Here is a 12,648-nt window from a genome sequence, read left to right on the forward strand (position 1 = left end):
CGCTCCCGCTATCGCTGACCCCTGCATATTTTTTTTAACCCCTAATCTGCCGCTCCGTAAACCGCCGCAACCTACGTTATCCCTATGTACCCCTAATCTGCTGCCCCTAACACCGCCGACCCCTATATTATATTTATTAACCCCTAATCTGCCCCCCACAATGTCGCCGACACCTGCCTACACTTATTAACCCCTAATCTGCCGAGCGGACCTGAGCGCTACTATAATAAAGTTATTAACCCCTAATCCGCCTCACTAACCCTATCATAAATAGTATTAACCCCTAATCTGCCCTCCCTAACATCGCCGACACCTAACTTCAATTATTAACCCCTAATCTGACGACCGGAGCTCACCGCTACTATAATAAATGGATTAACCCCTAAAGCTAAGTCTAACCCTAACACTAACACCCCCCTAAGTTAAATATAATTTAAATCTAACGAAATAAATTAACTCTTATTAAATAAATTATTCCTATTTAAAGCTAAATACTTACCTGTAAAATACATCCTAATATAGCTACAATATAAATTGTAATTATATTATAGCTATTTTAGGATTTATATTTATTTTACAGGCAACTTGGTAATTATTTTAACCAGGTACAATAGCTATTTACCTGTAAAATAAATCCTAACCTAAGATATAATTAAACCTAACACTACCCTATCAATAAATTAATTAAATAAACTACCTACAATTACCTACAATTAACCTAACACTACACTATCAATAAATTAATTAAACACAATTCCTACAAATAAATACAATTAAATAAACTAGCTAAAGTACAAAAAATAAAAAAGAACTAAGTTACAAAAAATAAAAAAATATTTACAAACATAAGAAAAATATTACAACAATTTTAAACTAATTACACCTACTCTAAGCCCCCTAATAAAATAACAAAGCCCCCCAAAATAAAAAATTCCCTACCCTATTCTAAATTAAAAAAGGTAAAAGCTCTTTTACCTTACCAGCCCTGAACAGGGCCCTTTGCGGGGCATGCCCCAAGAATTTCAGCTCTTTTGCCTGTAAAAAAAAACATACAATACCCAAGCCCCCCAACATTACAACCCACCACCCACATACCCCTAATCTAACCCAAACCCCCCTTAAATAAACCTAACACTAAGCCCCTGAAGATCTTCCTACCTTGTCTTCACCATCCAGGTTCACCGATCCGTCCTGAAGAGCTCCTCCGATGTCCTGATCCAAGCCCAAGCGGGGGGCTGAAGAGGTCCATGATCCGGTCAAAGTCTTCATCCAAGCGGGGCAGAAGAGGATCTTCCATCCGATTGAAGTCTTCATCCAAGCAGCATCCATCCGGAGCGAAGCGGCAGGATCCTGAAGACCTCCAGCGCGGAACATCCATCCGGCCCGACGACTGAACGACGAATGACTGTTCCTTTAAGGGACGTCATCCAAGATGGCGTCCCTCGAATTCCGATTGGCTGATAGGATTCTATCAGCCAATCGGAATTAAGGTAGGAATTTTCTGATTGGCTGATCGGAACAGCCAATAGAATGCGAGCTCAATCTGATTGGCTGATTGGATCAGCCAATCGGATTGAACTTGATTCTGATTGGCTGATTCCATCAGCCAATCAGAAAATTCCTACCTTAATTCCGATTGGCTGATAGAATCCTATCAGCCAATCGGAATTCGAGGGACGCCATCTTGGATGACGTCCCTTAAAGGAACAGTCATTCGTCGTTCAGTCGTCGGGCCGGATGGATGTTCCGCGCTGGAGGTCTTCAGGATCCTGCCGCTTCGCTCCGGATGGATGCTGCTTGGATGAAGACTTCAATCGGATGGAAGATCCTCTTCTGCCCCGCTTGGATGAAGACTTTGACCGGATCATGGACCTCTTCAGCCCCCCGCTTGGGCTTGGATCAGGACATCGGAGGAGCTCTTCAGGACGGATCGGTGAACCTGGATGGTGAAGACAAGGTAGGAAGATCTTCAGGGGCTTAGTGTTAGGTTTATTTAAGGGGGGTTTGGGTTAGATTAGGGGTATGTGGGTGGTGGGTTGTAATGTTGGGGGGCTTGGGTATTGTATGTTTTTTTTTACAGGCAAAAGAGCTGAAATTCTTGGGGCATGCCCCGCAAAGGGCCCTGTTCAGGGCTGGTAAGGTAAAAGAGCTTTTACCTTTTTTAATTTAGAATAGGGTAGGGAATTTTTTATTTTGGGGGGCTTTGTTATTTTATTAGGGGGCTTAGAGTAGGTGTAATTAGTTTAAAATTGTTGTAATATTTTTCTTATGTTTGTAAATATTTTTTTATTTTTTGTAACTTAGTTCTTTTTTATTTTTTGTACTTTAGCTAGTTTATTTAATTGTATTTATTTGTAGGAATTGTGTTTAATTAATTTATTGATTGTGTAGTGTTAGGTTAATTGTAGGTAATTGTAGGTAGTTTATTTAATTAATTTATTGATAGGGTAGTGTTAGGTTTAATTATATCTTAGGTTAGGATTTATTTTACAGGTAAATTTGTTATTATTTTAACTAGGTAACTATTAAATAGTTATTAACTATTTAATAGATATTGTACCTGGTTAAAATAATTACAAAGTTGCCTGTAAAATAAATATTAATCCTAAAATAGCTATAATATAATTATAATTTATATTGTAGCTATATTAGGATTTATTTTACAGGTAAGTATTTAGCTTTAAATAGGAATAATTTATTTAATAAGAGTTAATTAATTTCGTTAGATGTAAATTATATTTAACTTAGGGGGGTGTTAGTGTTAGGGTTAGACTTAGCTTTAGGGGTTAATCCATTTATTATAGTAGCGATGAGCTCCGGTCGGCAGATTAGGGGTTAATAATTGAAGTTAGGTGTCGGCGATGTTAGGGAGGGCAGATTAGGGGTTAATACTATTTATTATAGGGTTAGTGAGGTGGGTTAGGGGTTAATAACTTTATTATAGTAGCGCTCAGGTCCGCTCGGCAGATTAGGGGTTAATAAGTGTAGGCAGGTGTCGGCGACGTTGAGGGGGGCAGATTAGGGGTTAATAAATATAATATAGGGGTCGGCGGTGTTAGGGGCAGCAGATTAGGGGTACATAGGGATAACGTAGGTGGCGGCGCTTTGCGGTCGGAAGATTAGGGGTTAATTATTTTAAGTAGCTGGCGGCGACGTTGTGGGGGGCAGGTTAGGGGTTAATAAATGTAATACAGGGGTCGGCGGGGTTAGGGGCAGCAGATTAGGGGTACATAAGTATAACGTAGGTGGCGGTCGGCAGATTAGGGGTTAAAAAATTTAAATCGAGTGGCGGCGATGTGGGGGGAGCTCGGTTTAGGGGTACATAGGTAGTTTATGGGTGTTAGTGTACTTTAGGGTACAGTAGTTAAGAGCTTTATGAACCGGCGTTAGCCAAGAAAGCTCTTAACTACTGCTATTTTCCTGCGGCTGGAGTTTTGTCGTTAGAGCTCTAACGCTCACTTCAGAAACGACTCTAAATACCGGCGTTAGGAAGATCCCATTGAAAAGATAGGATACGCAATTGACGTAAGGGGATCTGCGGTATGGAAAAGTCGCGGCTGAAAAGTGAGCGTTAGACCCTTTAATCACTGACTCCAAATACCAGCGGGCGGCCAAAACCAGCGTTAGGAGCCTCTAACGCTGGTTTTCACGGCTAACGCCAAACTCCAAATCTAGGCCATAGAGAGCCTACTGTGTTTACTTGCTGCCCTCCCTAGTCTATGAGCCACGACTCATATGTGTTTAAACTTTTTTTAATTTCCCCCCCAAAAAAATAATTTCAATCATTTTTCTAGTGTAATCTAATAGTATTTTCTATCAGGCGTGTGTGTATCTGACATACAGAGCCTACTGTTTTTAATAGCTGCCCTTCCAAGGCTATCAGCCACGACTCATATGTATGTGCTTAACCTTTTTCTTAAAATTTCCAAAAAAAAAGTCTTTAAATCATTATGCTAGTGTAATCTAATTGTATTTTCTATCAGGCCTGTGTCTAACTGTCTATCTGACTTACACAGCATACTGTTGTTATAATTGCTGCCCTACGTAGCAGCCAGCCAGTGCGACCACTCATAGAGTCATATGTGCATTGCACTTCTTAACATAATTTTAATATTAAAATCTAAAATTTTCAAATATTTTGCTAGTGTAATGTAATTACTATTTAATTTAATTTTCTATCAGTCCTGTGTTTTTGTCACTTACACAGCATACTGTGTTAAATTGCTGCCCTACCTACCATCCACGACTCATATCTGCCAGCCTGTCTGCCAGGCCCAAGTAGCCAATTAGTGGCACCAATCACAATTCTTGTAACAGTAATAAAAAAATAAAAAAATCATAATTTTTTGGACTGCAAATATTCAGTCTCCTAGTGCCATTGAATTTCATTTACCTCCTGCCTGCCACTGCCAGCCTTTTGTGCCAGGCCGTCTAGCCAACTATTTACACCAATCATAATTGTTGTCACAGTCAGACAGTATAGTTATTAATTTAAATAAAAAAAATTTTTAGTGTTGATCTTAATCCTCAGTTTGCTCGTGCCTTTGAATTGCACTTTTCTACAGCCTTCCAAGCCTGTGTGCCAGGCCTACTTAAAAAATATTTACACCAATCATATTTGTTGTGACAGTATTCTAATAATTAAAAATTAAAATTTTTGGTAATAGTTGCTGTGATTTGAATCCTCAGTTTGCTGGTGCCATTGAATAGCACTTTCCTCCTGCCTTGCAGCCTGCTGTGAGCCAGGCCCCCACCTAGCCAATTGTTGTCAGCAATCAAATTTCTGTTAACAGTATTGCAAAAATTGTCAATCATCACTGTTTAGACTGTCAGTAATCAGTCTCCTAGTGTCCTTGAATTGCATGTACCTCCTGCCTGCCATCCTTTTGTGCCAGGCCGTCTTGCCAACTATTTACACCAATCCTAATTTTTTGTCACAGTATAGTTACTAATTAAAATTAAAAAAATCTTGATTGTTGATGATCTTAATCCTCAGTTTGCTCGTGCCTTTGAATTGCACTTTTCTACAGCCTTCCAAGCCTGTGTGCCAGGCCTACTTAAAGAATATTTACACCAATCATATTTGTTGTGACAGTATTCTAATAATTAAAAATTAAAATTTTTGGTAATAGTTGCTGTGATTTGAATCCTCAGTTTGCTGGTGCCATTGAATAGCACTTTCCTCCTGCCTTGCAGCCTGCTGTGAGCCAGGCCCCCACCTAGCCAATTGTTGTCAGCAATCATATTTCTGTTAACAGTATTGCAAAAATTGTCAATCATCACTGTTTAGACTGTCAGTAATCAGTCTCCTAGTGTCCTTGAATTGCATGTACCTCCTGCCTGCCATCCTTTTGTGCCAGGCCTTCTTGCCAAAAATTTACACCAATCCTAATTTTTTGTCACAGTATAGTTACTAATTAAAATTAAAAAAATCTTGATTGTTGATGATCTTAATCCTCAGTTTGCTCGTGCCTTTGAATTGCACTTTTCTACAGCCTTCCAAGCCTGTGTGCCAGGCCTACTTAAAGAATATTTACACCAATCATATTTGTTGTGACAGTATTCTAATAATTAAAAATTAAAATTTTTGGTAATAGTTGCTGTGATTTGAATCCTCAGTTTGCTGGTGCCATTGAATAGCACTTTCCTCCTGCCTTGCAGCCTGCTGTGAGCCAGGCCCCCACCTAGCCAATTGTTGTCAGCAATCATATTTCTGTTAACAGTATTGCAAAAATTGTCAATCATCACTGTTTAGACTGTCAGTAATCAGTCTCCTAGTGTCCTTGAATTGCATGTACCTCCTGCCTGCCATCCTTTTGTGCCAGGCCGTCTTGCCAACTATTTACACCAATCCTAATTTTTTGTCACAGTATAGTTACTAATTAAAATTAAAAAAAATCTTGATTGTTGATGATCTTAATCCTCAGTTTGCTCGTGCCTTTGAATTGCACTTTTCTTCAGCCTTCCAAGCCTGTGTGCCAGGCCTACTTAAAAAATATTTACACCAATCATATTTGTTGTGACAGTATTCTAATAATTAAAAATTAAAAATTTTGGTAATAGTTGCTGTGATTTGAATCCTCAGTTTGCTGGTGCCATTGAATAGCACTTTCCTCCTGCCTTGCAGCCTGCTGTGAGCCAGGCCCCCACCTAGCCAATTGTTGTCAGCAATCATATTTCTGTTAACAGTATTGCAAAAATTGTCAATCATCACTGTTTAGACTGTCAGTAATCAGTCTCCTAGTGTCCTTGAATTGCATGTACCTCCTGCCTGCCATCCTTTTGTGCCAGGCCGTTTTGCCAACTATTTACACCAATCCTAATTTTTTGTCACAGTATAGTTACTAATTAAAATTAAAAAAAATCTTGATCTTAATCCTCAGTTTGCTCGTGCCTTTGAATTGCACTTTTCTACAGCCTTCCAAGCCTGTGTGCCAGGCCTACTTAAAAAATATTTACACCAATCATATTTGTTGTGACAGTATTCTAATAATTAAAAAATTAAATTTTTGGTAATAGTTGCTGTGATTTTAATCCTCAGTTTGCTGGTGCCATTGAATAGCACTTTCCTCCTGCCTTGCAGCCTGCTGTGAGCCAGGCCCCCACCTAGCCAATTGTTGTCAGCAATCATATTTCTGTTAACAGTATTGCAAAAATTGTCAATAATCACTGTTTAGACTGTCAGTAATCAGTCTCCTAGTTTCCTTGAATTGCATCTACCTCCTGCCTGCCATCCTTTTGTGCCAGGCCATCTTGCCAACTATTTACACCAATCCTAATTTTTTGTCACAGTATAGTTACTAATTACAATTAAAAAAATCTTGATTGTTGATGATCTTAATCCTCAGTTTGCTCGTGCCTTTGAATTGCACTTTTCTACAGCCTCCCAAGCCTGTGTGCCAGGCCTACTTAAAAAATATTTACACCAATCATATTTGTTGTGACAGTATTCTAATAATTAAAAATTAAAATTTTTGGTAATAGTTGCTGTGATTTGAATCCTCAGTTCGCTGGTGCCATTGAATAGCACTTTCCTCCTGCCTTGCAGCCTGCTGTGAGCCATGCCCCCACCTAGCCAATTGTTGTCAGCAATCATATTTCTGTTAACAGTATTGCAAAAATTGTCAATCATCACTGTTTAGACTGTCAGTAATCAGTCTCCTAGTGTCCTTGAATTGCATGTACCTCCTGCCTGCCATCCTTTTGTGCCAGGCCGTCTTGCCAACTATTTACACCAATCCTAATTTTTTTGCCACAGTATAGTTACTAATTAAAATTAAAAAAATCTTGATTGTTGATGATCTTAATCCTCAGTTTGCTCATGCCTTTGAATTGCACTTTTCTTCAGCCTTCCAAGCCTGTGTGCCAGTCCTACTTAAAAAATATTTACACCAATCATTTTTGTTGTGACAGTATTCTAATAATTAAAAATTTAAATTTTTGGTAATAGTTGCTGTGATTTGAATCTTCAGTTTGCTGGTGCCATTGAATAGCACTTTCCTCCTGCCTTGCAGCCTGCTGTGAGCCAGGCCCCCACCTAGCCAATTGTTGTCAGCAATCATATTTCTGTTAACAGTATTGCAAAAATTGTCAATCATCACTGTTTAGACTGTCAGTAATCAGTCTCCTAGTGTCCTTGAATTGCATGTACCTCCTGCCTGCCATCCTTTTGTGCCAGGCCGTCTTGCCAACTATTTACACCAATCCTAATTTTTTGTCACAGTATAGTTACTAATTAAAATTAAAAAAAATCTTGATTGTTGATGATCTTAATCCTCAGTTTGCTCGTGCCTTTGAATTGCACTTTTCTTCAGCCTTCCAAGCCTGTGTGCCAGGCCTACTTAAAAAATATTTACACCAATCATATTTGTTGTGACAGTATTCTAATAATTAAAAATTAAAAATTTTGGTAATAGTTGCTGTGATTTGAATCCTCAGTTTGCTGGTGCCATTGAATAGCACTTTCCTCCTGCCTTGCAGCCTGCTGTGAGCCAGGCCCCCACCTAGCCAATTGTTGTCAGCAATCATATTTCTGTTAACAGTATTGCAAAAATTGTCAATCATCACTGTTTAGACTGTCAGTAATCAGTCTCCTAGTGTCCTTGAATTGCATGTACCTCCTGCCTGCCATCCTTTTGTGCCAGGCCGTTTTGCCAACTATTTACACCAATCCTAATTTTTTGTCACAGTATAGTTACTAATTAAAATTAAAAAAAATCTTGATCTTAATCCTCAGTTTGCTCGTGCCTTTGAATTGCACTTTTCTACAGCCTTCCAAGCCTGTGTGCCAGGACTACTTAAAAAATATTTACACCAATCATATTTGTTGTGACAGTATTCTAATAATTAAAAATTTTAATTTTTGGTAATAGTTGCTGTGATTTTAATCCTCAGTTTGCTGGTGCCATTGAATAGCACTTTCCTCCTGCCTTGCAGCCTGCTGTGAGCCAGGCCCCCACCTAGCCAATTGTTGTCAGCAATCATATTTCTGTTAACAGTATTGCAAAAATTGTCAATCATCACTGTTTAGACTGTCAGTAATCAGTCTCCTAGTTTCCTTGAATTGCATCTACCTCCTGCCTGCCATCCTTTTGTGCCAGGCCATCTTGCCAACTATTTACACCAATCCTAATTTTTTGTCACAGTATAGTTACTAATTACAATTAAAAAAATCTTGATTGTTGATGATCTTAATCCTCAGTTTGCTCGTGCCTTTGAATTGCACTTTTCTACAGCCTCCCAAGCCTGTGTGCCAGGCCTACTTAAAAAATATTTACACCAATCATATTTGTTGTGACAGTATTCTAATAATTAAAAATTAAAATTTTTGGTAATAGTTGCTGTGATTTGAATCCTCAGTTCGCTGGTGCCATTGAATAGCACTTTCCTCCTGCCTTGCAGCCTGCTGTGAGCCATGCCCCCACCTAGCCAATTGTTGTCAGCAATCATATTTCTGTTAACAGTATTGCAAAAATTGTCAATCATCACTGTTTAGACTGTCAGTAATCAGTCTCCTAGTGTCCTTGAATTGCATGTACCTCCTGCCTGCCATCCTTTTGTGCCAGGCCGTCTTGCCAACTATTTACACCAATCCTAATTTTTTTGCCACAGTATAGTTACTAATTAAAATTAAAAAAATCTTGATTGTTGATGATCTTAATCCTCAGTTTGCTCATGCCTTTGAATTGCACTTTTCTTCAGCCTTCCAAGCCTGTGTGCCAGTCCTACTTAAAAAATATTTACACCAATCATTTTTGTTGTGACAGTATTCTAATAATTAAAAATTTAAATTTTTGGTAATAGTTGCTGTGATTTGAATCCTCAGTTTGCTGGTGCCATTGAATAGCAATTTCCTCCTGCCTTTCAGTCTGCTGTGAGCCAGGCCCCCACCTAGCCAATTGTTGTCAGCAATCATATTTCTTTTAACAGTATTTCAAAAATTGTCAATCATCACTGTTTTGACTGTCATTAATCAGTCTCCTAGTGTCCTTGAATTGCATCTACCTCCTGCCTGCCATCCTTTTGTGCCAGGCCGTCTTGCCAACTATTTACACCAATCCTAATTGTTGTCACAGTATAGTTACTAATTAAAATTAAAAAAATCTTGATTGTTGATCTTAATCCTCTTTTTGCTTGTGCCATTGAATTGCACTTTTCTACTGCCTGCCAGCCTGTGTGCCAGGCCCAACTATCCAATTAGTGCTAGCAATCATATTTCTTTTAACAGTATTGCAAAATTTGTCAATCAACACTGTTTTGACTGTCAATCTGCAGTCTACTAGTGCCCTTGAATTGCATTTTCCTCCTGCCTGCCTGCCTGTGTGCCAGTCCCAACTAGCCAATTAGTGCCACCACTCATATTTATTGTAACAGGATTGGAATTTTTGTTAATCATAACTGTTTTGACTGTGATTCTTCAGTCTCCTAGTGCCATTGAATTGCAGTTTCCTTTCTCCCAGCGTGTGTGCCAGACAGGCCCATTTGCCAAATAGTGCCAAACAATCATATTTGTTGCCACAGTACTAGTAATATTTCAAAAAATTAACAATTTGTGATTTTTAAAACATCTGTCTTTTTTGTTGTTGTCAGTCTCACAGCGTATACTGTGCCCACTTTCACAGTGCCACCATTCAATTGGTGTAATAGTATTGTTAGTGTCCATTTAAAAAAAAAATGACAGGCAGAGGCAGGCCACCCCGCAGGTTCCGTGGTCGTGGTCGTGGTGCTGTGATTCCTTTAGACCCTACAAATATGCACATTGTTCAGACGCCGGGTGCCAGGGGGGATGCAAAAACTTCTGAGGAGGACCTAGTTGAATGCCTAACACAGGAAACCCAATCTTCTTCAGCTTCCGCTGCTAGTCCTCCTAACCTTGACGCACCATCTAAGTCCAGCTGTGCTTTGGGCAGGTCTCAAGTGACCAGTGCCACTCCGCCGCCTGTCGCCACCACCAACACTAGCACCACAGCCGCTTCACTTGATCTGTCACAGGAGTTATTGACACATCATTTGGAAGAAATGAGTGATGCGCAACCATCATTGACAGAGGATGTAGATAATAGTGATCAGTCTCAGTCAGGCAACATTACCGAAATGGAGGTACAGTGTGATGATGATGATGATGATGATGTTGTACCCGCTGCTGCTTCCTTTCTTGATGTTTCAGATACAAGTGAAGCGGTTGATGATGATGTGTCGGTGGATGTCACGTGGGTGCCTGCTAGAAGAGAAGAAGAAGAGGGGGGAAGTTCAGATGGGGAGACAGAGAGGAGGAGGAGACGATTTGGAAGCACAGGGAGGTCGTCTCAAGGAGCTAGTGGCACAGTCAGACAGCATGCATCGTCCCCAGGGGTCAGCCAGACAGCCCGCCGACACCCATCAACGCATGCTGTTGCCACCACCAGAATGCCGTCATCGCAGAGCTCAGCAGTGTGGCATTTTTTTTGTGTGTCTGCCTCTGACAACAGCAATGCCATTTGCAACCTGTGCCAAAAGAAACTGAGTCATGGGAAGTCCAACAGCCACCTAGGTACAACTGCTTTGCGAAGGCACATGGTCTCCCATCACAAAGGCCGATGGGAAGAACACATGAGTAGAAGCAGCACACAAAGTGAAAGCCGCCCTCCTCCTCCTGCTCCAGCATCTTCAGCCACGTCAACCAGTGCTGTCCTCCTTGCCCCCTCTCAACCATCCTCCACTCAGTCTCTCTTACGTAGCAGTTCCTGGTCATCTGCCCACAGTCAGGTGTCTGTCAAGGACATGTTTGAGCGTAAGAAGCCAATTTCTCAAAGTCACCCCCTTGCCCGGCATCTGACAGCTGGCTTGTCTGAATTCTTAGCCCGCCAGCTTTTACCATACAAGCTGGTGGAGTCTGATGCTTTCAAAAAATTTGTATCTATTGGGACACTGCAGTGGAAGGTACCTGGCAGAAATTTCTTTTCACAAAAGGCAATCCCAAACCTGTACTCTGTTGTGAGAAAGGAAGTTATGGCATGTCTGGCACACAGCGTTGGGGCAAGGGTCCATATGACCACGGATAGCTGGTCTGCAAAGCATGGTCAGGGCAGGTATATCACCTACACTGCGCATTGGGTAAACCTGCTGACTTCTGACAAGCATGGAATGCGTGGCTCTGCAGAAGAGTTGGTGACACCGCCACGACTTGCAGGCAGGCCTGCTGCTACCTTCTCTACTCCTACTACTCCATCCTCTTCCATAACCTCTTCCTCGGCTGAGTCCTCTTCAACTTCTGCGTCTTGCTCCACATCTATGGCACCCCCCAGCTCCCCAGGTACTATGCTACATCCCGGGTACGGTAGTGTCACGCCGTCTTGGGGTTGACTTGCCTGAAAGCGGAGAGTCACACCGCACCAGCACTCCTGACCACCCTGAACGCACAGGTGGATCAGTGGCTGACTCCGCACCAACTGGAGATTGGCAAGGTTGTTTCTGACAATGGAAGTAATTTGGTGGCGGCATTGAAATTGGGCAAGTTGACACATGTGCCGTGCATGGCACATGTGTGTAATCTGATTGTACAACGGTTTGTCCATAAGTACCCAGGCTTACAGGACGTCCTGAAGCAGGCCAGGAAGGTGTGTGGCCATTTCAGGCGTTCCTACACGGCCATGGCGCACTTGTCTGATATCCAGCGTCGAAACAACCTGCCAGTGAGGCGCTTGATTTGCGACAGCCGGACACGGTGGAATTCAACACTCCTAATGTTTGACCGCCTGCTCCAACAAGAAAAAGCTGTTAATGAGTATTTGTATGACCGGGGTGCTAGGACAGCCTCTGGGGAGCTGGGGATATTTTTGCCAAATTACTGGACGCTCATGCGCAATGCCTGTAGGCTCATGCGTCCTTTTGAGGAGGTGACAAACCTTGTCAGTTGCACCGAAGGCACCATCAGCGACATCATACCATTTGTTTTATTCCTGGAGCGTGCCCTGCGAAGAGTGCTGGATCAGGCAGTAGATGAGCGTGAAGAGGAAGCGGGAGAGTTGTGGTGTCCATCACCCACGCAAACAGCCGAATCAGCATTGCTTGCTGGACCTGCGGCAACGCAGGAAGAGGATTGTGAGGAAGAGGCGTCAGAGGAAGAATGTGGCTTTGGGGAGGATGAGGAGGAGGAAGACCGAGCACAAC

The sequence above is a fragment of the Bombina bombina genome, chromosome 3 (genome assembly GCF_027579735.1).
Source record: "Bombina bombina isolate aBomBom1 chromosome 3, aBomBom1.pri, whole genome shotgun sequence".
In the NCBI taxonomy this organism is placed as follows: domain Eukaryota; kingdom Metazoa; phylum Chordata; class Amphibia; order Anura; family Bombinatoridae; genus Bombina; species Bombina bombina.